General features: G+C 42.2%; 2 protein-coding genes across 3 annotated transcripts in view; one reads left to right on the forward strand and one right to left on the reverse strand.

Annotated features, from left to right (window-relative positions):
• TRH (thyrotropin releasing hormone) overlaps positions 1–10,763 on the reverse strand; it is a 67,606-nt gene extending 56,843 nt beyond the window's left edge. The window contains exon 1 of the mRNA XM_038565585.1: positions 10,554–10,763. The gene's annotated coding sequence lies outside the window, so the exon portion shown is untranslated. The remainder of the gene's footprint in view (positions 1–10,553) is intronic.
• Positions 10,764–11,016: 253 nt separating this feature from the next.
• TMCC1 (transmembrane and coiled-coil domain family 1) overlaps positions 11,017–22,613 on the forward strand; it is a 239,070-nt gene continuing 227,473 nt past the window's right edge. For both annotated transcript variants that reach the window (XM_038565586.1, XM_038565589.1), the window contains exon 1: positions 11,017–11,139. The gene's annotated coding sequence lies outside the window, so the exon portion shown is untranslated. The remainder of the gene's footprint in view (positions 11,140–22,613) is intronic.

Genomic DNA, 22,613 nt, shown 5'->3' on the forward strand with positions numbered 1-22,613 from the left:
GAGGGAGAACGAGGCTCCCTGCGGGGAACCTGATGCAGGACTTGATCCCAGGACCCTGGGATTTAGCCAGAGGCAGATGCTCAACCACTGAGCCACCCAGGAGCCCCAACAAAATCTTTAAAAGATTGAGATGGTAAATTTTATGTTGTGTGTATTTTACCACAAGTAAAAACATAGACAGTAATAGATTATAACCCACTGAATGAAATCAGAATCAGAGTCCATACTGACAATAAATTAAAAACAAGTAAAGAGAAGGGAATACATTAGAATGTCAAGTGATAGGAGCACCTGGATGGCTCAGTTGGTGAAGGATGTCTCTTGATCTCGGGTTTGTGAGTTCAAGTCCACATTGGGTGTGGAAGTTATTTAAAAATAAAATATTTTATTTATTTTTATTTTTAAAAAATATTTTATTTATTTTTTCATGAGAGTCATAGAGAGAGAGGCAGAGACACAGGCAGAAGGAGAAGCAGGCTCCTTGCAGGAAGCCCGATGCAGGACTCAATCCCAGGACCCTGGGATCATGACCTGAGCCAAAGGCAGATGCTCAACCACTGAGCCACCCAGGTGCCCAAAAATAAAATTTTTTTAAAAATGTGAACTGATAAATGTGGAGAAAGAGGTAGAATCGGAAAATGATTTAGAGCAATCATAATGAAGGATGACTGGGCAAATATCCTCAATTGATGTTGCATCAAGGGAAGAAAATTTGGGAGGAACAGGACATTTACAAGTTTTTAAAGTGTCTCCCACAACTTGCCTAATGCAAAGGGAAAAATAGAAACTAATCAATGGAGAAAGCAGACTCAATATTGATTGGGTGATCAATACAAACATCACCAGTAAGACTTGGTAAGTCATGCCTCCAGATGCGGTGCTCCTTAAAAGGATACAATTGCACTGATAGATTATCATGGTCTCAGATGCATTACCTGACCTTAGTCATGAGGAGACATCAGAAAAAACCCACATTGAGAGACTGTCTATACAATTGGCCTGTATTCTCCCATAATGACAATGTCATGAAAGATAAGGAAAGACCACTTCAGACTAAAGGAGACTGAAGAGATATCATCATTGAATGCAATTCCTGATGCCAGGTTGGACTCTGTACTTGAAGGGTGGAAAAGAAGCTGTAGGGCAACATTGGATTATGGACTTTGGGAAGTAGTGTATCAATGTTAAATTTACTGAATTTGCTAACTGTATCATGGTTATGTAAGAGAAAAATCCCTGTTCGTAGGAAACAGTGAACCATAAGGAGTAAATGGGCATGATGTGTGCAAAGTATTCTTCATGGTTCAGAAAGAAAGATCTGGGTTAAGGATATACGGTTCTTTTTTTTTTTTTTAAGATTTTATTTATTTATTTATTCATGAGAGACAGAGAGGCAGAGGAAGAAGCAGGCTCCATGCATGGAGCCCGATGTGGGACTCGATCCTGCAAGCCCGGGATCATGCCCTGAGCCAAAGGCAGACCCTCAACCACTCAGCCACCCAGGCATCCCAAGGATATGTGGTTCTTTGACTACTCTTGCACATGTTCTGTAATTTTGAGGTAATTTTCAAAATAAAAGTGAAAAAAAAAAATCTCTAAGAGCACCTAGCTGCTAAGGGTTGAACTGAGATTTACATTTAGACTGTTTGGCATTCAGGGACTCTGCTGTCTCTCTGATCTGTAAACCCAGTCACTCCATTTTACAGAAGACACTGAGGCCCACAGAGAAGGAAAGGGATTATCTGCTGTTTTGCACCTGTTCCGTTGATAGAGCTGAGTGTCCGGCCTTGAGAGGACCGATGTTTCTCTGGTGCCTCTTCTGATTACTTGCTGAACCAGTTGAATGCCCTGCTGGCCTCATCACTGGATCTCTGCACAATGGAGACTGGGAAGGTTTTGCTTAATTGGGGAAGTAACCAGACCAGGCCTCATGGATTTAGTCATGCTCCTCTCTGTTTCACCATTATGACACCTACTGTATTGTCTGCCCTCCTCAGCACCCCTTATTCTCTGGGAACAATACCTTCTTTGGAAGACGTGTTCCTTTCTACTTTCTAATCATCATGTGGTTCTGCTGGGTGTTGCCAGTCACAACAAACCACCCTCATGGCCACAATGTGATTGGTCTAGTGGTGGGCACTGGACTCAAAATGGGCCAATCATAGCCTTTCCCTGAGATTTTTATGGACTAGATTTAAGAAAAGCAGATTGGGGATGCCTGGGTGGCTCAGCAGTTGACCGTCTGCCTTTGGTTCAGGGCATGATCCCAGAGTCTTGGGATTGAGTTCCACATTGGGATGCCAGCATGGAGCCTGCTTCTCCCTCTGCCTATGTTTCTGCCCCTCTCTCGGTGTCTCTCATGAATAAATGAATAAAATCTTAAAAAAAAAAAAGCAGGATGTAGGCTTTCTAGTGTGAGACTATCATGTGTAGGGGTAAGAAACTTATGGTAGCCACTTTTTCCATCTTGAGGAAAAAGCTGGTCTGATAGAAGAAAGCTAAGAAAAGCAGAGGAGAGAAAATACCCTAGGTTACTAGGGTCCATGTGTCTCTGAGGCCCTGCCCTTTCCATGGTTATATTCTATAAATACATCAGCATCTTTCCAATAAGTTGCTGTGATTTTGTGGAATCCTGTTTGTTTTGGGTTTCTACCACTTGAAACCAAAATATACTAGTATGCCTGAGCTCCCAACTATTAGCAATTCTAATCATAGGACCCCAGCAGGGAACCTGTCAGAGTTCCATTCCCCTAGAGCTGAATGTATTATTGGTTCTGCTTGGATGGAGTAAGGACCATGGGAGTTGGCACCAAGGCCTTGTCCCACTGGCTCTGTCTGATTCCCAGGGAGGGCCATTTGTACTTAGGGTTTTCACACTATCGATAGGGCCATTTGTACTTATCCCTACACCACCTTCTGGGTTCCTAGAACGTGGCATTGTCCTACCCTTCTCAGACTTAAAGCCAGGTTGGTGGAAGGAATCTGTGGTTGAGTGTCAACAGGAAAAAAAAAAAACAAAACAAAACAAGGGGAAAGGGATTAAAACTCATCAAGGCTCCCATCTTAGGTTTTTGGTGGGAGGTAGAACAGGAGCTAGGGGAAGTCTTTTTTTTTTTTAAGATTTTATTTATTCATGACAGAGAGAGACAGAGAGAGAGAGAGAGAGGCAGGGACACAGGCAGAGGGAGAAGCAGGCTCCATGCAGGGAACCTGACGTGGGACTCGATCCCGGGTCTCCAGGATCACACCCTGGGCCGAAGGCGGTGCTAAACCGCTGAGCCACCGGGGCTGCCCTAGGGGAAGTCTTCTATGCCAAGATAAAAAAGATTGGCCATAATTCCTTACTTCTGTCTAAATTTTAAAATGAGGTATAAATTACATATAGTGAAGTATGCACATCTTAAGAATACATTTCTACATACATACACACTTGTATAACCACCACCCAGATCTAGATCCAGAACATTACTAGCATTCGAGAAGACTGCTGTGTACCCCTTCCTAGTTAATACACCCACCTTCTATTGTAATCCATCTCTATCATCATAGGTAGTTTTGCCTGTCTTTGAACTTCATGTAATAGAATCACACAGAATGTGGACTTGCTGTGTCTGGCTGCTTCTTCACTCAACATAATATTGAGGATGCTTAATCTTTAATATTGGCCCAACTCTTGATCTTCAGGTACTCCTGAAACAATAGCTGACATTTGTTAGGTGCCAGGCAGTGTTTCAAACACTTTACATGTGTATATTCATTTACTACTCACAGTATACCTCTGGGTTAAGTATAGATAAGGGTCCTGGGGCACAGAGAAGTGAGATAACTTGCCCAAGACACAGATCTGATGTGGCATAGTTACAACAGAAAGGCAGGTACTCCATCTCCAGTCCAAGCTTGTATCTAAGAGGTAGGAGGTCTCCTACACATCTTTAGGGCTGAGAGGCTAACTAGGTAGATGTGGGTCTTTGGAGGCTCAAGTTAGGGTAACAGAAATAAATGAGCTAAAAAGAGTAAGGGGTTGTACAAATATAAGGCAGAGCCATGCTTCATTTAATATGAATAGGGTTGCCATTCACTCATTTATTAATCCAATAAACATTTATTGAGCATCTAAAGATATACAAGGAAGGTCAGTGGGTTCAGAACAATAGAGACAAAGTCCCTGCATCATGGAGCTCACAGTCCAGAGAGGAAAACAGGTGATTAGGAGAAATTATGCATATGTTGAGCTCTAAAGGAGGAAATTCAGGATGTTTCTGTGGGTGTTGGGAGAAGCTGACCTTGTTTGTGGGGTCAGGGAAGTCCTCACTAAGGAAATTACATTTTAGCTGCGACCTGAAAGGTCAACGGAGTTGGAGAGAAGGTGTACCAGTTATAGGAGACAGTACAAGCAAAGGTCCTCCTGAGGCAAGAGAGAGAAACTAGCACAAGAATTAGAAATTCAGGAGTGCCTGGGTGGCTCAGTTGGTTAACTGTCTTCAGCACAGGTCATAGTTCCAGGGTCCTGAGATTGAGCACCACATGGGGCTCCCTGCTCAGTGAGGAGCCTGCTTCTCCCTTTCCCTCTGCTGCCTCCCCTGCTTGTGCACTCTCACTCTCTCTCTCTCTCAAATAAATAAATAAAATTTAAAAAAAAAAAAGGAAATTCAGAGTCACTGGCATATGTAATTTGTCGCATCACAGTTAGCTTGCTTTCGTGGAAATAAAATTCCTTACGACAGTTTCAATCCTTACTTGCTCTGATATATCATGGCCACTAGATGTGATAGTCTTTTTTAACCACTCTACACCTTAACTGGTTTCTACTAAATTTTAATTTTGTGAAGATATATTCTTAACCCATATTAGCACAGTTAAGCACATCCTGAGAGGGTAGTCTGGGTGGCTTAGCAGTTTAGTGCCGCCTTTGGCACAGGGCATGATCCTGGGGAACTGGGGCTCCCTGCATGGAGCCTGCTTCTCCCTCTGCCTGTGTCTCTGCCTCTCTCTCTCTCTGTCTCTCGTGAATGAATAAATAAATAAAATCTTAAAAAAAAAACCCACACATCCCGAGAGATATATTTGGAAATGTGACGTTATTGCTACAAAGATACGGTAATACTTCAACAGAAGTTATGCAAAATTTTACCAAACAACTTGAGATTTTTCAGTTCCTCTGCATTCATTTCCTATCAATACTATCACTGGTATTCATTAGTCAGTTTAAACTGGAATTGTTTAATAGTTGTTGTAGTTCATGTTCATTGCCATTCTTCAAATTACGTATATCACTTAGACCGGTGCTTTCCAAACTGTAATATGCATACAGATTGCCTGCGGGTCCTGTTAAAATAGAGACTTTGACTCAGTTGATCTGGAGTAGGGCTGAGGTTCTGCATATTTTTTAAAAAAGATTTTTAAAATTTATTTGATAGAGAAAGAGAGCGCAGGCAGGGGAAGGAACAGAGGAGGAGGGAAAGGGAGGGGAAAGAATCTGAAGTAGATTCCGTACTGAGTGTGGAGTCCCATGTGGGGCTCTATCTCACCACCCTGAGATCATGACCTGAGCCAAAACCAAGTTGGACGCTTACTGACTGAGCCACCCAGGTGCCCCTGAGGTTCTGCATTTTTAACAAGCTCCCCAGGTGATGCTGCTGGTCCAGGGACCACATTTTGAATAGTAAGGGCCTAGATTAAAGCCTGAAAAGGTATTATTTTCATTGAGTATCATACATTCCCATTTTCAAAATGACATTGCAGTTTCAAATGCACGATAAAAAATACATTTAAAATTTAGTTTTGGATCATAGATAGCTTGAGGGATTTATAACTGAAATCTCCTTTTTCTAATATTTTCTATGTTGGGGAATTTGAAACCAATGTCAAGAGGCTCTGTAACTTACTTTAAAAATCAGTAATCTATTTTTTGTAAGCATCCTAATTTACTTTTTCTTCGAAGAAAAAAATATTTAAAGTATTTTTAAAAATATTATTTTAATATAAAAATAATATTTAAAATATTTTAAAAATATTTTAAAAAGAGTTATTTATTGGGGCACCTGGGTGGCTCAGTCATTTGGGCCTCTGCCTTCATCTCAGGTCATGATCCTGGAGTCCTGGGATTGAACCTCATGTCAGGCTCCCTGCTCAGTGGGAGGCTGCTTCTTCTTCTGCCCTTCCCCCTGCTCATGCTCTCTCACGCTCTCTCTCTCAGATAAATAAATAGAAATCTTAAAAAAAAAAAAGAGATTTATTTACTATCTGAGAGAAAAGAGAGAGAGGCAGAGGGAGATGGGGAGAGTCCTAAGTAGACTCTGCACTGAGCGCAGGGCCAGATGTGGGGCTGGATCTCAGGATCTTGAGATCATGACCTGAGCTAAAACCCGAGAGTCTGATGCTTTATCAGACTGTACCACTGAGGTACCTCGTGAATCCTTTTTTAATAACAATCTTATTAAGGATACTATACATAAAATAACCTCCATCTATTTGTAAAACTTTTTAAAAATCTTATTTATTTATTTGAGAGACAGAGAGAGTACGCAGAGGGAGAAGGAGAAACAGGCTCCCTGCTCAGCAGGGAGAGGGTCAGTTCCAGGACCCTTGCATCATGACCTGTGTTGAAAGCAGATGCTTAACTGAGTCACCCAGACACTCCTAAACTGCACAATTTAATGAACTTTGACATATGTATATACCCATGAAACCACTGCCATAATCAAGATTCAGATCATTCTCATCACATCCAAAAGTTTCTTTGTGCCTTTTTACTTCTCATGTCTCTGTGTATCTGTCCCAGGCAACTACTGATATGCTGTCACTGTAAATTAGTTATCATCTTTTAGAATTTTACATGGAATTATACAATATATATTCTTTTGTTTTTAGTTTTCGTTGCCCAGTATAATGATTTTGAGATTCATCCACATAGTTAGTGTACTGGTAGTTCATTCCTTTTGATGACTGAGTAGTATAGATTTACTTTAATTTGGCCATCCATTCACCTGGTGATGGGTATTTGAGTTGTTTCCAGTGTTTTGTTTTGTTTTTTACATTTTTATTTATTTATGATAGTCACAGAGAGAGAGAGAGGCAGAGACACAGGCAGAGGGAGAAGCAGGCTCCATGCACCGGGAGCCTGATGTGGGATTCGATCCCAGGTCTCCAGGATCGTGCCCTGGGCCAAAGGCAGGCGCCAAACCGCTGCGCCACCCAGGGATCCCGTTTCCAGTGTTTTGATTACTGTGAACAGTAATATAAATATTCTCATACAAGTCTTCGTATGGATGCATGTTTTCATTTCTATTGGGTAAATATATTTTTTGAGGCATCCACTTGGCTGTACCACAGTCTCTAGTTATTTTACACTGTTCAACAGTAATCTAAATGTTGCTATGAACGCATTTTTGTAGATATGATTAAAGTCCTTAATCAGCTGACTTTAAGAAAGGGAGATTATTGGGGTGCCTGTGTGGCTCAGTCAGTTAAGTGTCTGTCTTCAGCTCAGGTCCTGATTTCAGGGCTCTGGGATTGAGCCCCAGGTCAGGCTTCCCGCTCAGTGGGAGCCTGCTTTTCCCTCTCCCTCTGCTCCTTCCCCTATTCTCTCTGTAGTAAATAAATAAAAAATCCTGAAAAAAAAAATAAAGGGAGATTATCCTAGATAATCTGGTTTGGCCTGATCAATTATGGAAAGTCCTTAAAAAGAGTTGAGTTTCTCCTGAAGAAGAAATACTGCCTTGGGACAACACTTCGGCAGTTTCAGCCCTTGCTTGAGAGTTCCAGTCTGCCCTTCCAGGCGGCCTACCCTATCAGTTTCAAATTTGCTTACCAGGCTGATTTCCCTCCTTTTTTTTTTTTTTTTTTTTTTTTTTTTAAATTTTATTTATTTATGATAGTCACATAGAGAGAGAGAGAGAGAGGCAGAGACACAGGCAGAGGGAGAAGCAGGCTCCATGCACCGGGAGCCCGATGTGGGATTCGATCCCGGGTCTCCAGGATCGCGCCCTGGGCCAAAGGCAGGCGCCAAACCGCTGCGCCACCCAGGGATCCCTGATTTCCCTCCTTTAATTGCATAAATCAATTTCTCCAAATAAATCTCTTATTTCTTATTTTCTATTCATTCTGCATCTCTGAACTCTGACTGATACAGATTTTGGTACTGGGGGTGCTTCTAGAGGAATAAAGTCCTAAGAATGAATTTTTTGAATTGGAAGCTGAGACTCACTTCATCACTTTGGGTATCTCACGCCTCTGAATCAACATGCAAAGAATGGAGTTCCTTATTACGCTAAGTGAAATAAGTCAGACAGGGAAAGACAAATACATGACTTCACCACATGTGGCATCTAAAAAAAAAAAAAGAACGAATGAACAAACAAGAGCAGGAACAGTCCTGTAAATTGGGTTGCCCGAGGGAAGGGTGGTGGGAGGATGGGCAAAATGAGTGATGGGGAGTGGGAGATAGAGGCTTCCAGTTATGAAATGAATAAATTACGGAGAGGAAAGGTACAGTATAGGGAATATAGTCAATGAAATTCAAAGTGTCGTATGGTGACCTAGAATAGTATATAGACTTGTTGAATCACTAGGTTTATTTATCTTAAAGATTTTATTTATTTGTTCACGAGAGACAGACAGAGAGAGAGAGAGAGAGAGAGAGGTAGAGACATAGGCAGAGGGAGAAACAGGCTCTCTGCAGGAGCCTGATGTGGAACTCGATCCGAGACCTTGGGATCAGGCCCCGAGTCAAACCTCAACCACTGAGGCCCCCAGGCGTCCTGAATTACTAGGTTTAAACCTGAAACTAATGTAAGAAAGGAGTACCTATATTGGCAGGGGTTACGGATCCGGATTACCAAGGGAGAAATTTAACTGCTACTACACAATGGAGATGTATTTATAATAGTTAACTTTATATTGCAGTATTAAGTTACAGGATGTCAAAAGCAGTATTAAGTTACAGCACGTCAAAAGTTAGGAACATCACTTAAGGACTTTGTATCCTCTTTCGGGGGAAGTTCTGTGTTTACAGTGCATGCAGGTTAGTTGTATCACATTAAGGGAAAGTATGACTATTATTGTCTTTATTTGGAGCTTAAGTACATTTAAGGAGATGTGTAGGAGGGGGATTTTTGGGTCATCAGACTTTTTAATTCTAGCTATTTTAATGAGAGTCTAGTGGTAGATCATGGTGGTTTTTTAATGAGCAAATCTCTGGATGACTGAAGATGTTGAGCATGTTTTTGTTGCTTATTGGCCATTTTTATCTTCTTTGGTGAAGTGTTTCCTAAAACCTGTGCTCATTGTTTTATTGGATTGTTGTCTTTATTTCTCAGTTATGAGTTCTTTACATATTCTGGACTCAAGTCTTTTGTCCGATATATTGTATTGCAAATTCTCCCTTCCAACCGTGGTTTGCCTTAATGGTGTCTTTTGAAGAATAAATGCTTTTAAATTTTGATGAGGTTCAACTTATGAACTATTTCTTTTTGGCCCTAAGAAATCTTTGACTATCTCGAGATCACTAAGGATTTTTTGTTTGACAGAGAGACAGTACAAGAGGCAGGCAGAGCTTGCTTCATCCCAGGACACAGGGATGATGACCTGAGCTGAAGGCAGATGCTTAACTGACTGAGCCACCCAGGTGCCCCACTGAAAATTTTTTTCTAGAAATTTACTTACTGTTTATTTAAGTAGGCTCCACACTAGGTGTGGAGCCCAATGCAGGGCTGGAACTGAGCTCAAGATCTGAGCTGAGATCAAGAGTCAGATGCTTAACTGACTGAGCCACATAGGTGTCCCCAAATATATAGCACAGGGGCCTCCTTCAGTAAACCTGAGATCTATAAATGCATCCCCCCCCATCAACTTCAAATCTAAAAGTCAACCTTGCCACCTCCCTAGCTTTGAACGTGTCATCCAACCTATCAAGTCCTGTCCCTAAGAAGTGCTCTTCTCTATCACCACCAGTTTGCCTTGACCATAACAGCAGCCTCCTAACTGGCCCCTCTTGTCCCAACTCTGAGCCCCCTCCAGAGAGCTTTTCATTTGCTATCCAAATGGTAGTTTCAACATAGAAATAATGAAAAATCGTCACTGGCTTCCCCAGATTCTCCAATTATGGTCGTAAATCCTTACAATCATCGCCTACCCTTTCCCACGCTCAACACCACGTTCACTGCTCTTTCAGCACGCCCTTCTGCCCAGGCCAAGCTCCCCGCTGTTGCACCTTGTTAACTCCTTTGAAGTCAGCCTTTGGATTCCAGACTGCATATCCTTGACTACAATTTCCACCGCCCGCCCTTCCAGAAGAGCTTTTAGTAACAGCGAGTTTTAATGTTGTGTGAGTCTCCCTTTAACGTTGTGCTTCTCCACCGGATCTAACTTCAGAGGAGGCTAGAGACACCCCATGATGTACTCCCAGCAGACGGAAGGGGCCTCAAGAAACAAGTGAGGAACGAATAACTGAATTGGAAAAGTGGAGCAGTAAGAAGACAGGCTGATGGCTGCCAGGGGTAACAGCGCACGGTAGAGTGACCGTCCCCGTCCTTTACGCAGCAGCGGACGCAAACCTGCTAGGTCAGAGAAGGCAGGCGGGTCTTTCGATCAAGGTAGGGAGGACAGGGGTGATCCCGAGAAGCTGGCACAAGCGCGCTCAAGCCCGCGGCGCTCCTGACGGCCGGTGCTCCGGAAAAGAGGCCAGACTGCAGGCCGCGGCTCCCGGCTCCCGGCTCCCGGCTCCCGGCGCCCGGCGCCCCGCCAGGCGGAGCCCACCGCGGGCAGCAAGGCGACCGCGCGGGGGGGCGGGGCCACGCCTTCCGGGCCACGCCTTCCGGGGCCGGCCCCGCCCCCGGAGCGTGCGCGCGCCCGCCGCCGCCTCGCGCGTGCGCCGCCGGCTGGGGGCGGAGGTTGTGGGCGGCGGCGGCGGGCGCGCGCGCTCTCGCCCCCTCGCGCCGGTTCGCGCTCCCGCGCCGGGCTGAGGCGGCGGCGGCGGCGGCGGCGGCGGCGGCGGCGGCGGCGGCGGCGCGGGGGGAGGGCCGGGAGGGGGGGTGGTTGGGGGGGATGGACCGGGCGCGGCGGCCGCAGCGGCAGGAGCCGGCGCTTGAGCTCGAGCCACGGCGCTGGCGGAGACGCCGGCTGCTCCTCCCCTCCCCGCCGGTGAGTGCGTGCCCCCGCCCCGGATGCCGGCTCCGCCGCGGCCCCTCTCGGCCCCTGCGCCCCGGGTGGGGAGATCGGGAGGGGAGCGTGGCCCGGCGGCGCCGCGGACGCGGGCCCGGCCGTCCGCTCGCGGCCTGGCGCGGCTCGGACCGTCGGTCGCCCCCGTTCGGGGCTGCGGCTCCGGCCTAGGACTGGTCCCCCAGCATCCCGCCGGGCCTTTGCCCGTCCCGGCCCGCTGTGCTGTCACTGGGCCCCGGGGCTGCGCCCCTCCCCGGCACCGCCGCCTCCGGGGCCGAGGGGAGGGAGGGCGTGTGCGGACTGCGGCCGCGGCGGGGGCTGTTCGGGAGCCGACCGCGCGGGGGGCCGGGGTCCTGCGAGCCCTCGCTCGCCTTGGCGTCCCCCGCGCTGGGCCCCCGGCGCTCGGCCGTGGCCACCTGAAACCAGTTTTGCACCTTTTGTTTTGATTTCGAACTTGTCGTGTGAGGGGAGGAAGGAGCCCGCTGGGCCGGGGACGGGGGAGGATGGGTGCTGCAGGGTGGGCTGCGTCTCCCACCGCCTTCCATTAATCTCCTCCTTTTAGGAAGGGAAGACGAGGCTCGGCGAGTTGCACCTTCTCTAAAGGACCAGACATCCGTTTATAGCTTTGCAAACCCCCGCTTTTTTTTTTTTTTTTCCTTCCTTCCTTCTCCATCCTGAGCAAAGGTGTGTGTAAGTGTGGGTTTGGCTCATCCCTTGACAACGTTGATGGTGAATCTGCAGCAGAGTTTCTTGAAGCAGCCCACTTGAGCTGTTGGCCGATTTCCCCTTTTTCTTGGGTGACACCCTCCGTGTGTATCTTGGTAGATTCTAGTCAAAGCTTTTACCGGCTGCCTTTGCATCCTCACTGTCACAGAGGAAGAGAAGATGAAAACACACACTAATCCAAAATGGTTGCTCCAAGTCTTTAAATACACAGAAGCATCTGTAGAAAAGGTCTGAATTCCTAAATTAGTCCATTCTTAAAAAAAAAAAAAAAAAAAAAAATTCAGGGGTTAAAAAGTAGGTAGCTGCTTTAGGATAAAACTTTGCTATGTTTATGTCTTCTGACCCAGTATGTTAAATTTTGGGAGTGATCTGTTCAACCACATCCTTGTCTTTGAAGTACCTGTGTATAGAAATTGTTCCAAAGCCTGGAGGAAGGAACCTTATGAAGATGTTCATGTGTTAATGACAGGATACTTCCAGGGACTAGATTTTTTTTCTTTTTCTTTTTCTTCTCCATTTGTAGATTAGAACAGTGAGACTGGAATTGTGAGTAGGTGGTAGTTTTACTAGTGTCCTGTAACAAACCATGCTTCTAGGTGGGACTTTTAACTATATCTTATCCTCTACCAACAGAGTTGGCTTGTATTTTTTTTTTTTTTTTTTGAAATCACACACCCACTCTCTGGCTAGTAAAAAAAGATTAAAAAGCTGCTTCTGGTCTGTGGGCGGTAACCTTTTAATTTCTAAAGAGTTTTCAGTTGCTTACAGAATAGTTTGCTAATCAGTATAAGGGAAAATTTAGATATTAAAATTTCATTAGATCTGTTATGATTATGAACATTAAGATTTGTCATGATGTGGATGCTGTGTACCATGTATAGGAAATGAGATTTCTCAGGGTATTTGCATCTTAAGATAAACAAAAGTGCAGTCAGCTGGCAGACAGAATGTTCTTAAGCCTTCCAGTGGTTGAAAACACCTTTTATGAGCACAAAAACACTTTTACGGTTTGATGAAGAAACCTGGACTAGTTGGTGACCACCATTTCTTTAAGCTGTTTGCTCCTTCTCCCTACTAGAATATTTCCCCTTTTTCTGCAAGAGTTGTTATGCCTGTAGTATATGTACAAAACCTATAATGGCTGAAAACTTAAGTTTAAATTCCTCAGAACGATATTTATTTTTATTTATTTATTTGTTTATTTTTAAGATTTTATTTATTCATTCGTGAGAGACACACAGAGAGAGGCAGAGACACAGACGGAGAAGCAGGCTGCATGCAAGGAGCCCAGTGTGGGACTCAATCCTGGGACCCTGGGAGCACGACCTGAGCCAAAGGCAGATGCTCAACTGCTTAGCCACCCAGGCATCCCTCAGAATGATATTTATTGATCACTCATTTATTTATTCATCAAATATTTATTTTAAAAAATATTTTATTTATTCATTCATGAGAGACACACAGGCAGAGATGTAGAAGGAGAAGCAGGCTTCCTGTGGGGAGCCTGATGTGGGACTCGATCCTAGGATCCTGGACCATGACCTGAGCCAAAGACAGACCTCAACCAACTGAGCCACCCTAGCACCCCTCAAATATTTATTGAGTCCTTATTTTGTTCCAGGAGTTTTTCTCAGTACTGGACTATGGTGGGGGACAAAATAGATAAGGTCCTTGTATTGAGCTTTTTTTCTCTGTGAGAATAAGGATAGCAGTTAAACATATAAGATAATTTCAGGTAATGCTGTAAGTCAGCAGTTAGCAAACTTTTTCTGTAAAAAATCAGAAAGTAAATATTTTAGGCTTTATGGGCCATACAGTTTCTGTTGCAGCTGCTCTGTTTTAGTGTAAGGTAGCCACAGGCAGTACATAAACAAGTGTTTCTATGTTCTAGTTAAACTTTTGCATTTCCTATCATTTTCCCACGTCACAAAATATTGTTTTTCTTAATTCTTTTTTTGGCTATACTAAAACATGGGAGAAGCTGGATTTGGCCTGTAGGCTGTAATCTAGCCCTTTAGAGAAAAAGTTTGATGGGATGCTTGGGTGGGTCAGTGGTTGAGCCTTTGGCTCAGGGCACAATCCCCGGGCCCTGAGATCAAATCCCGCATCGGGCTCCCTGCAGGGAGCCTGCTTCTCCCTCTGCCAATGTCTCTATGTCTCTCATGAATCAATCAATAAAATCTTTTTTTTTTTTTTTAAAGATTTTATTGATTGATTCACGAGAGACACAGATTGAGAGAGAGAGAGAGAGAGCGCACGCCTGACGTGGCACTCGATCCCAGGTCTCCAGGATCAGGCCCTAGGCTGAAAGCGGTGCTAAACCGCTGAGCCACCTGGGCTGCCCCAGATAAATAAAATCTTAAAAAAAGTTTGCTGATTCCTGATATCTGCTATGAAGAAAATAAGACAAGATGATGTGATAAGTGAGTGGTGGGGATGGTAGAGAGGCCTCACTAGGGAGAAGATATTTGAGTTGTGTCCTAAAAGATGGAAAAACTTTGCTGGCAAATGAAACAGCAGGTACAAAAATCTGCAGGTGGAAATGGGCTACTCCTATGTTCCCCAGCATTGAACTTCACGTACCATGTCATTCTTGGCTTTGTGTCTCTTTTCATTTTGTTCTTAACTAGGTTGCCTTCTTCCTGTCAGGTTTTAAAAGTCTACCCAGGGCAGCCCCGGTGACGCAGCGGTTTGGTGCCGCCTGCAGCCCAGGGTGTGATCCTGGAGACCCGGGATCGAGTCCCACGTCGGGCTCCCTGCGTGGAGCCTGCTTCTCCCTCTGCCTGTGTCTCTGCCTCTCTGTGTGTGTGTGTGTCTCTCATGAATAAATAAATGAAATCTTAAAAAAAAAAAAAAAGTCTACCCATAATTCATCTAAGACTTGGAAGGGATCTTAGCTTTCTACCCAATTGCTCTCTTCTAAAATGTTCTCAGTGATTTTTCAGCTTCTGTTTGAAAGCTTTGATGACAGTAAATTCATTACTTTGAGGTGGCCTATACCAATTTTAGATAGCTCTAATTGTTAGAGTATTCTTCTTCAAATTCTAATAGGATTCACACTTTCTCCCTTTTCCCCCTGATGCTGCTTTACAGTGACCATGGAGTAAACTGCAGTGGGGTTGCACCTCATTTCCAGGATTCAGTTCTAAAGTCAGCACTTGAAACAAAAATCCCATAAAATGAAAACTATTCTTGAAAAATCCCTTAAATTGCGGGGCACCTGGGTGGCTTGGCCGGTTAAGCATCTGACTTTTCAACTCAGCTCAGGTCTTGATCTCAAGGTGAGTTTAAGCCTGGCTGGTGTTGGCTGGTGTTGTTTGTTTGTTTTTAAAAGATTTATTTACTTATTCATGAGAGAGAGAGAGAGAGAGAAAGAGAGAAAAGCAGGCTCCCTGCAGGAGCCCAATGTGGGATTCGATCCTGAATCCCTGGATCATTCCCTGAGCCGAAGGCAGACGCTCAACCGCTGAGCCACCCAGGTGTCCTGGCTGGCAGTGGTGTTGTTGTTTTAAAAAAAAGAAAGAAAGAAATCCCTTAAAATGCTTAAAAAGTATTGTGTGCATACTTTTTTTGTATATATAATTCTTATGTACTTTGCAAACTGAGAGCCACTGAGCATTACTGAAGGGAGGAGCAAGAGGAAATAAATTATTACGTAGATCTGTAGGCCTTAAACAATTTTGCTTTTTAAGTCAGCTGTCAAATCCTTATCAGGGGTGGTGGATGCTGAAGAATTTTAATGTGTTCCTGCTTCTTTGCAGGGCTTATTATTATTTTTAAAGATTTGAGAGAGCATGCAGGTGTAAGGGGGTGAGGGGGAGGGAGGAGGAGAGAATCTCAGGCAGACTCCTTGCTAATCTAGGAACCCGAGGAGCCCAATGCAGGGCTCTGTTCCATGACCCTGAAGATCAAGACACGAGCCAAATTCAAGAGTCATTTGCTTAACTGAGTTAGCCACCCAGGGTACCCCCTTGCAGGACTTGTTTTATTGCATTTTTACTTTAAGTCTCTTAGATTAATAAATGTTTATAAATGTATTGTGAATATTAAATGAGATAATATACATGGTAAGTGGTTAGTAAATGTTTGCAAGATTTAGATTTAAATTTTTGCTTTAGTGGGCTCATATGCACACTGTCCTTTGAAAAGTTGCAGAGAACAACTTGGCCACCTGCTTCCTGTCTTTCCAAATTGGCATTTCCTGTTGTGGTTTTACCAAACAGCTGTCACTCTCTATGTCCTTGAGTGTTGGTCACATTTTACCAGAGGTCAGTTAGTAAGTTAAATGACTGTATGATGTAACTCTGTTCTGCCCCATGACTCTTTAAAGTATTTGAACACTGCTCTTGTCTCCCATTTAAGTCTTCTCTTTTCAGGGCTAAATTTCATTTCTTTTAGTCTTGTTTCTTCATTTCTCTTATTTCTTTTAGTCTTGTTTTTTTCACCCTCTGGTTGTTCTTATGAGTGTACCAATTTATTCTTTTTTACTTTGGTACCATCAAGTAAATTTTAAGATACAAGCTCAACTTTTATTCCTTTAATGACGTCTACCCTCATAACTCTAGACCTTCTCTATATTCCTAATATTCTTTTATCTACATTTCTAAATTTAAGGTTTCCTTATATTTTATATTTGTTTCATGAGCATTTTTCTTACCTCACAGTGAGGCAGTAAGTTTCTTTAGGGCTCAAACCATATTTCAGGTATCTTTTGTGCCCTGATGCATTGAGTAAAATTTCAGGCATGCAATAAGTAGATCATAAGTAGTTTACAACTAAAAAAAAAATAAACTTTTAAAATAAACTTTTTTTTTTAACAGTGTTATATTTACTGCATTATTGTGAAGATAGTACAGAGTTCCCATCTGTCCTACACTCAGTTTCCCTTATTATTAACATCTTAAATTGGTATGGTACATTTGTCACAGGTAATAAACCAATATTGATACATTTTTACTAAGCCCATACTCAGAGTTCCACAGTGTTTCCCTTAATGTCCCCCTCCCTTTCTTTTTTTGAGAGAGAGCTAGCAAGCAAGAGGGGATTAAGGTGGGGAAGGACAGGGGGAGAGGTGGAGAGAGAATCCTAAGCAGGCTCCACCCCTAGTGCAGGGCCTGACACGGAGCTCAGTTTCACAACCCTGAGATCATGACTTGAACCGAAATCAAGAGTCAGATGCTTAAACACCCACATACCTCCCCCTAATGTTGCTTTTTGTGTTCCAGAATCCCATTCAGGATGCCACATTACATGTCATAGTTATGTCTTCTCAGGTCCTCCTGGTTCTGACAATTTCTCAGACTTTCCTTGTTGTTAATGACCTTAACAGTTTCAAAGATAATTGATTACGTATTTTTGTAGAAGGTTCATCAGTTGGCATTTGTGTGATGCTTTCCTGATGGTTAGACTGATGTAATGTGATTTTGGAAAGAACACAGGTAAGGTGTCATTCTTACCACAAATCAAGAGTACATACTAGTAATATCATTTGCTGATGTTAATGTTAACCTTGGTCACCCAACTTGAGGTAGTGTTTTTCTCAACTCTTAAGTTACCCTTTTGTCCCTTCCTTTCTGTGCCATACTCTGGAAGAAAGTTATTCTGTATAGCCTATACTTAATGAGTGAGGAGTTATGCTCCACCTCAAGGGTGGAGAATCTACATAAATTTTGTTGCTCAAGTTATTTGAAGTTTGGCCATTGGGAATTCTTTCACTTGGCTTCTGTATCCCTTCCCTTTGACAAACTCCCATGGTTATGTGTGAATGAGCACTTTGTTTTTGGCAACATAAAATGCTCCAGGCTCATCTTTTATATAATGATGTTCTAGTCCTATAGTCAGCCATCTACCTTTCTTTTCTTTTCTTTTCTTTTCTTTTTTCTTTTCTTTTCTTTCTTTTTTTTCTTTTCTTTCTTTTCTTTTCTGTGTCTTTTTCAATTGGAGTTCGATTTGCCAACATATAGCATAACACCCAGTGCTCATCCCATCAAGTGCCCCCCTCAGTGCCCATCACCCAGTTACCCCAACCCCCGCCCACCTCCCTTTCCACTACCCCTTGTTCATTTCCCAGAGTCAGGAGTCTCTCATGTTCTGTCACCCTCACTGATATTTCCTACTCATTTTCTCTCCTTTCCCCTTTAATCCCTTTCACTATTTTTTATATTCCCCAAATGAATGAGACCATATAATGTTTGTCCTTCTCTGATTGACTTACTTCACTCAGCATAATACCCTCCAGTTCCATCCACGTCGAAGCAAATGGTGGGTATTTGTCGTTTCTAACGTGTCAGCCATTTTTCTAAGAAGCCCTAGTTCCTTTTATGGGAAGTGGTATCAGAAACTAAGATTTTGGGTGCTAGATGAGCTAGTTGCTACTTGAGTATTGTTGCTTCTAGGCCATCTGAGTGACAGAATAAGGAGATATATGTGTATAAAATAAGCTGTATAGATACACATCTGTAAATCTTTCTATATGTAACCATTTGTCTCTATATTAAGCTAAACATTGTTAATCTGTGTACCTATGGGAAACAACTTTATCGTCCAGAGCACAGTGCTTATTGATAGTACCTTTTGCCTTTAATCTTGACTCCACTTACTTCTAGCAGTACTTGGTCAGCACCTTATTCCTTCACCTGCTTTGTGAGGTTGTTTCATATTTGTAATACATTTAGACTATTTTGTCACATTCTGCATTTTATGCAGAGATCCCTTTATCTCTTAAAAGATTATTTAAAAATTTGAATACATTAAGGCTTATTCTGTTTTTTAAAAGTTTTGACAAACTTTTAGTATCTTATATTCACCATTACAGTGTCCTGTAGTTTCACTGCTTTAAAAAATTTGTCCCTCACCTATTTAACTCCCCTGATACCAGCTCCTGGCAACTATTGATCTGTTTATTGTTCCTATAGTTTTTGCCTTTTCCAGAATGTTAATATTTTAAATTTTAAGGAGTATTTCTTTATTTTTATTAAAAGATTTTATTATTTCTTCATGAGAGAGAGAGAGGCAGAGATACAGGCAGGGGGAGAAGCAGGCTGCACGCAGGAAGCCCGATGAGGGACTCCCTGGGACTCCAGGACCACACCCTGGGCCAAAGGCTGGTGCTAAACCACTGAGCCACCCAGGGATCCCCTTAAGAAATATTTTTGAATGATTTTTGTGAACACAGCCTTCTGTTACGTAGTGGGAGATAGAAGTATTAGACAACCAACATTTGGAAACATTTTTTTCTTTTGTATTCAGATAAAATTCATTTAAAATGTATGGACGCTTTTAGGTACATTCACAGTGTTGTGCAACCATCACTACTAATTCCAGAACAGTTTCATCAACCCAAAAAGAAACTTCTTATTCCTTAAGCAGTTCCTCTTTCCACCCTCTGGCAATCACAAGAATTTTTGTCCCTTTGGGTTTGCTGATTTTGTATATTTCATTTAAGTGGAATTATATAACATCTGGTCTTTTGTTTAAGAATGTGTGTGTGTTTTTTTTAAAGATTTTATTTATTTATTCATGAGAGACACAGAGAGAGGGGCAGAGACACAGGCAGAGGGAGAAGCAGTCTCCATGCAGGGAGCCGGACTCGGGACTCCATCCTGGGTCTCCAGGATCACACCCTGGGCTGAAGGCGGTGCTAAACCGCTGAGCCACTGGCGCTGCCCTGTTTAAGAGTGTTTTTAAGATTCTTCCACATTGTAGCGTATTTCAGAATATAATTCTTTTTTGTGGATAAATAATCCATTGTGTGGACATACCACACTTTGTTCACTTATCAAATTGATGGACATTTGAGTTTTTTTTTTCATTTTTTGGCTATCATGAATAATTATATAATAATAATAATAATGGCTATGAACATCCGTGGAAAGTTATTTTGTTTGAACATGTTTTAGATTCTTTCGGGTAGATAACATTTCTTTTGATAAATTTTTCTTTTTTCATATTGAAAGGGAAGTTACATTACCCAGTGTATTTATTTGGTGTAAAGTGCTGAAAGAATGCTACTTTATCTTGGGATGGTATTCATCAGTGAATAGAGAAATCACAGAATTTTCCTGTTGTCTTTGTAAGAATTTTGGTCCAGATGGGGCAACAGTGGGTAGCCTTCACTAGAATTGTTAGAGGAACATCGTGAATTATGTTGTATACTGTTTAGTTTTCTTTCTGAGTAGCAAGTAGTCTCTCATTGTGAAGTTGGATCACAAGATCTGCTTGTGGTCTAAAGGAATCTCTGAGTGTATGAGTTATTTTAATATTATGTATTTAGAGGAATAGTAGGCAGGATTCCCATTCTGTAATCTATTTGGCATCACTGATATTATAGAGGTTTTATTCTTACTAACCACATTCCCTCTGAGGTTTGAACTATAGTAAAGTGGCATTAAACACTAATATATGTTTTCTTTTTCTTACTTTAGCACTCAAACCTGAAGCTGTGTTTTGCAGTTATTGCTTCAACATCTTTGCTTTGATAAATTCATTTTCCTGAGCAAGACTTGGCAAAAGTGTTCTTCTTTTGCCACTTTGAGGTAGCCTGACCAATTCATTGAAATGTAATATTGTTTGTCATACTTATTGAAAGCAAGGAACATTCTTGCTGGCTTTATAAGCTTACTTCTAAGTGACTTTGAGGTTCCCTGGAGACAACAGAATATAGATAAATTATATATTAACCATTAACATACTTTATCCTACAAATGTCTCTGGAGACAAGCCCTTTAAAAGTGTTTGTGTAATAGAACACTGGTCTGGGACCAAGAATATTTTAATTTTTACTTGTCTGAAAACTCACTCTCTATTACCAGACAAATAACTTGTACATTGGGACAATTTTTTGTAGAAAAGATAATATTGACTTTCTCTAAAGGATGTTGTGATAGGAAATGAGTTCTATTAATCAGGGTACTTTATTTTTTAAAGATAAGCATTTTGGAAGGTAGGTATATTATGAAAATTCTTGTTAGTGCTTTTCTCTCCCCCCCCCATAATTTAAGAATGTAGATGAATCTGTTATCTCTTTATAATAAAAGCCTTTGTCAAGTACTATATCTATTACTTGTTTCCAGTGCTCTTTATTTTCCTGTGTAGTTCCAGATTTCTACTGGTACATTTCCATCTGAATGAAGGATTTCTTCTTTTTTTTTTAAAAAAAGATTTTATTTATTTATTTATTTGAGAACAAGAGCATGAGAACACAAGCAGGGGGAACAGCAGAGAGGGAGGGAGAAGCAGAGGGAGCCCAATGTGGGGCTCGCGGGTGCCTGAGTGAAGGATTTCTTTAACATTTCTTGTATTGCAGCTTTGCTGGTGATTAATTTTTTCAGCTTTGGTATGTCTGAAGAAGTCTTCAGTTTGCCTTGATTTATAGAAGCTATTTTCACTAGATATAGAATTCTAGGTTGACAGTATTTTTAAGTATTTTAAAGATGTTGCCTCACTTTCTGGTCCACGTTGTTTCCAGTGGGAAGTCAGCTACCATTCTTTATACCTCTGTATATAATATGTGGTAGTTTTCTTTTGGCTGCCTTTTTATTTTTCATTCAAGTTTTAAAAATTCTGGTATAATGTAGCATAAAATATATCATCTTAACCATTTTAAGTGTACTGTTCAGTGGTATTAAGTACATTCATATCATTGTGCAGCCATCACAACCATATATTTCCAGAACTCATCTTACAGAAGTGAAACTGTACCTGTTAAAAAAAATAACTTGGGCAGCCTGGGTGGCTCAGTGGTTTAGTGCTGTCTTCAGCCCGGGGCCTGATCCTGGAGACCTAGGATTGAATCCCACGTCAGGCTCCCTGCATGGAGCCTACTTCTCCCTCTGCCTGTATCCCTGCCTCTCCCCACCCCCCCACCCCGTGTCTCTCATGAATAAATAAATAAAATCTTAAAAAAAAATAAACTAGTTATGAGAAAAAATAAATAAATAACTCCCCATTCCCTAAGCCCCTGTTATCACCATTTTATTTTCTGTCTGTGGCTTTGACTACTTTAGGTAGTACTTCATGTAAGTGGAATCATATGATATTTATCTTTTTTGTGACTGGGTTATTTCACTTAACATAACGTCATAAGGGTTTATGCATATTGTAATAGGTGTCAGAATTCTGTTCCTTTTTAAGCCCGAGTAATATTCCATTGTATGTATAGACCACATTTTACTCTCCATATTTCTGTCAGTGGACACTTGGGTTGTTTCCATGTTTTAGCTATTGTGACTAGAGCTGTTGTGAACATGAGTGTATAAATACCTCTTTGACATCCTGCTTTTAGTTCTTTTGGGTATGTTTCCAGAAATGGAATTGCTAGATCATATGATAATTATGTTTAAATTTTGAGGAACTGCCATACTGGTTTTCACAGTGGCTCTATTATTTTACATTCCCACTAACAGTGGATCAGGTGTCCAATTTCCCACATTATTGCCAACATTGTTATTTTCTGTTGTTTTTGTTTTTTTTAAATAGGAGCCTTCCTGATGAGTATGAGATGGTACCTCATTGTGGTTTTGATTTGCATTTTTTAAAAAGATTTTATTTATTTGAGAGAGAGCATGTGAACGAGCACGAGAGTAGGGCAGGGGTAAAAGAGAGAGGGAGAGGAAGAAGCAGACTGATCGGATAGCCCAAAGCAGGGCTTGATACCAGGACCCCTGGAATCCTGATCTGAGCCAAAGCCAGTTGCTTAACCGACTGAGCCACCCAGGCACCCCAGATCTGCA

This window comes from Canis lupus, chromosome 20 (genome assembly GCF_011100685.1).
Source record: "Canis lupus familiaris isolate Mischka breed German Shepherd chromosome 20, alternate assembly UU_Cfam_GSD_1.0, whole genome shotgun sequence".
NCBI classification, from domain to species: Eukaryota; Metazoa; Chordata; class Mammalia; order Carnivora; family Canidae; genus Canis; species Canis lupus.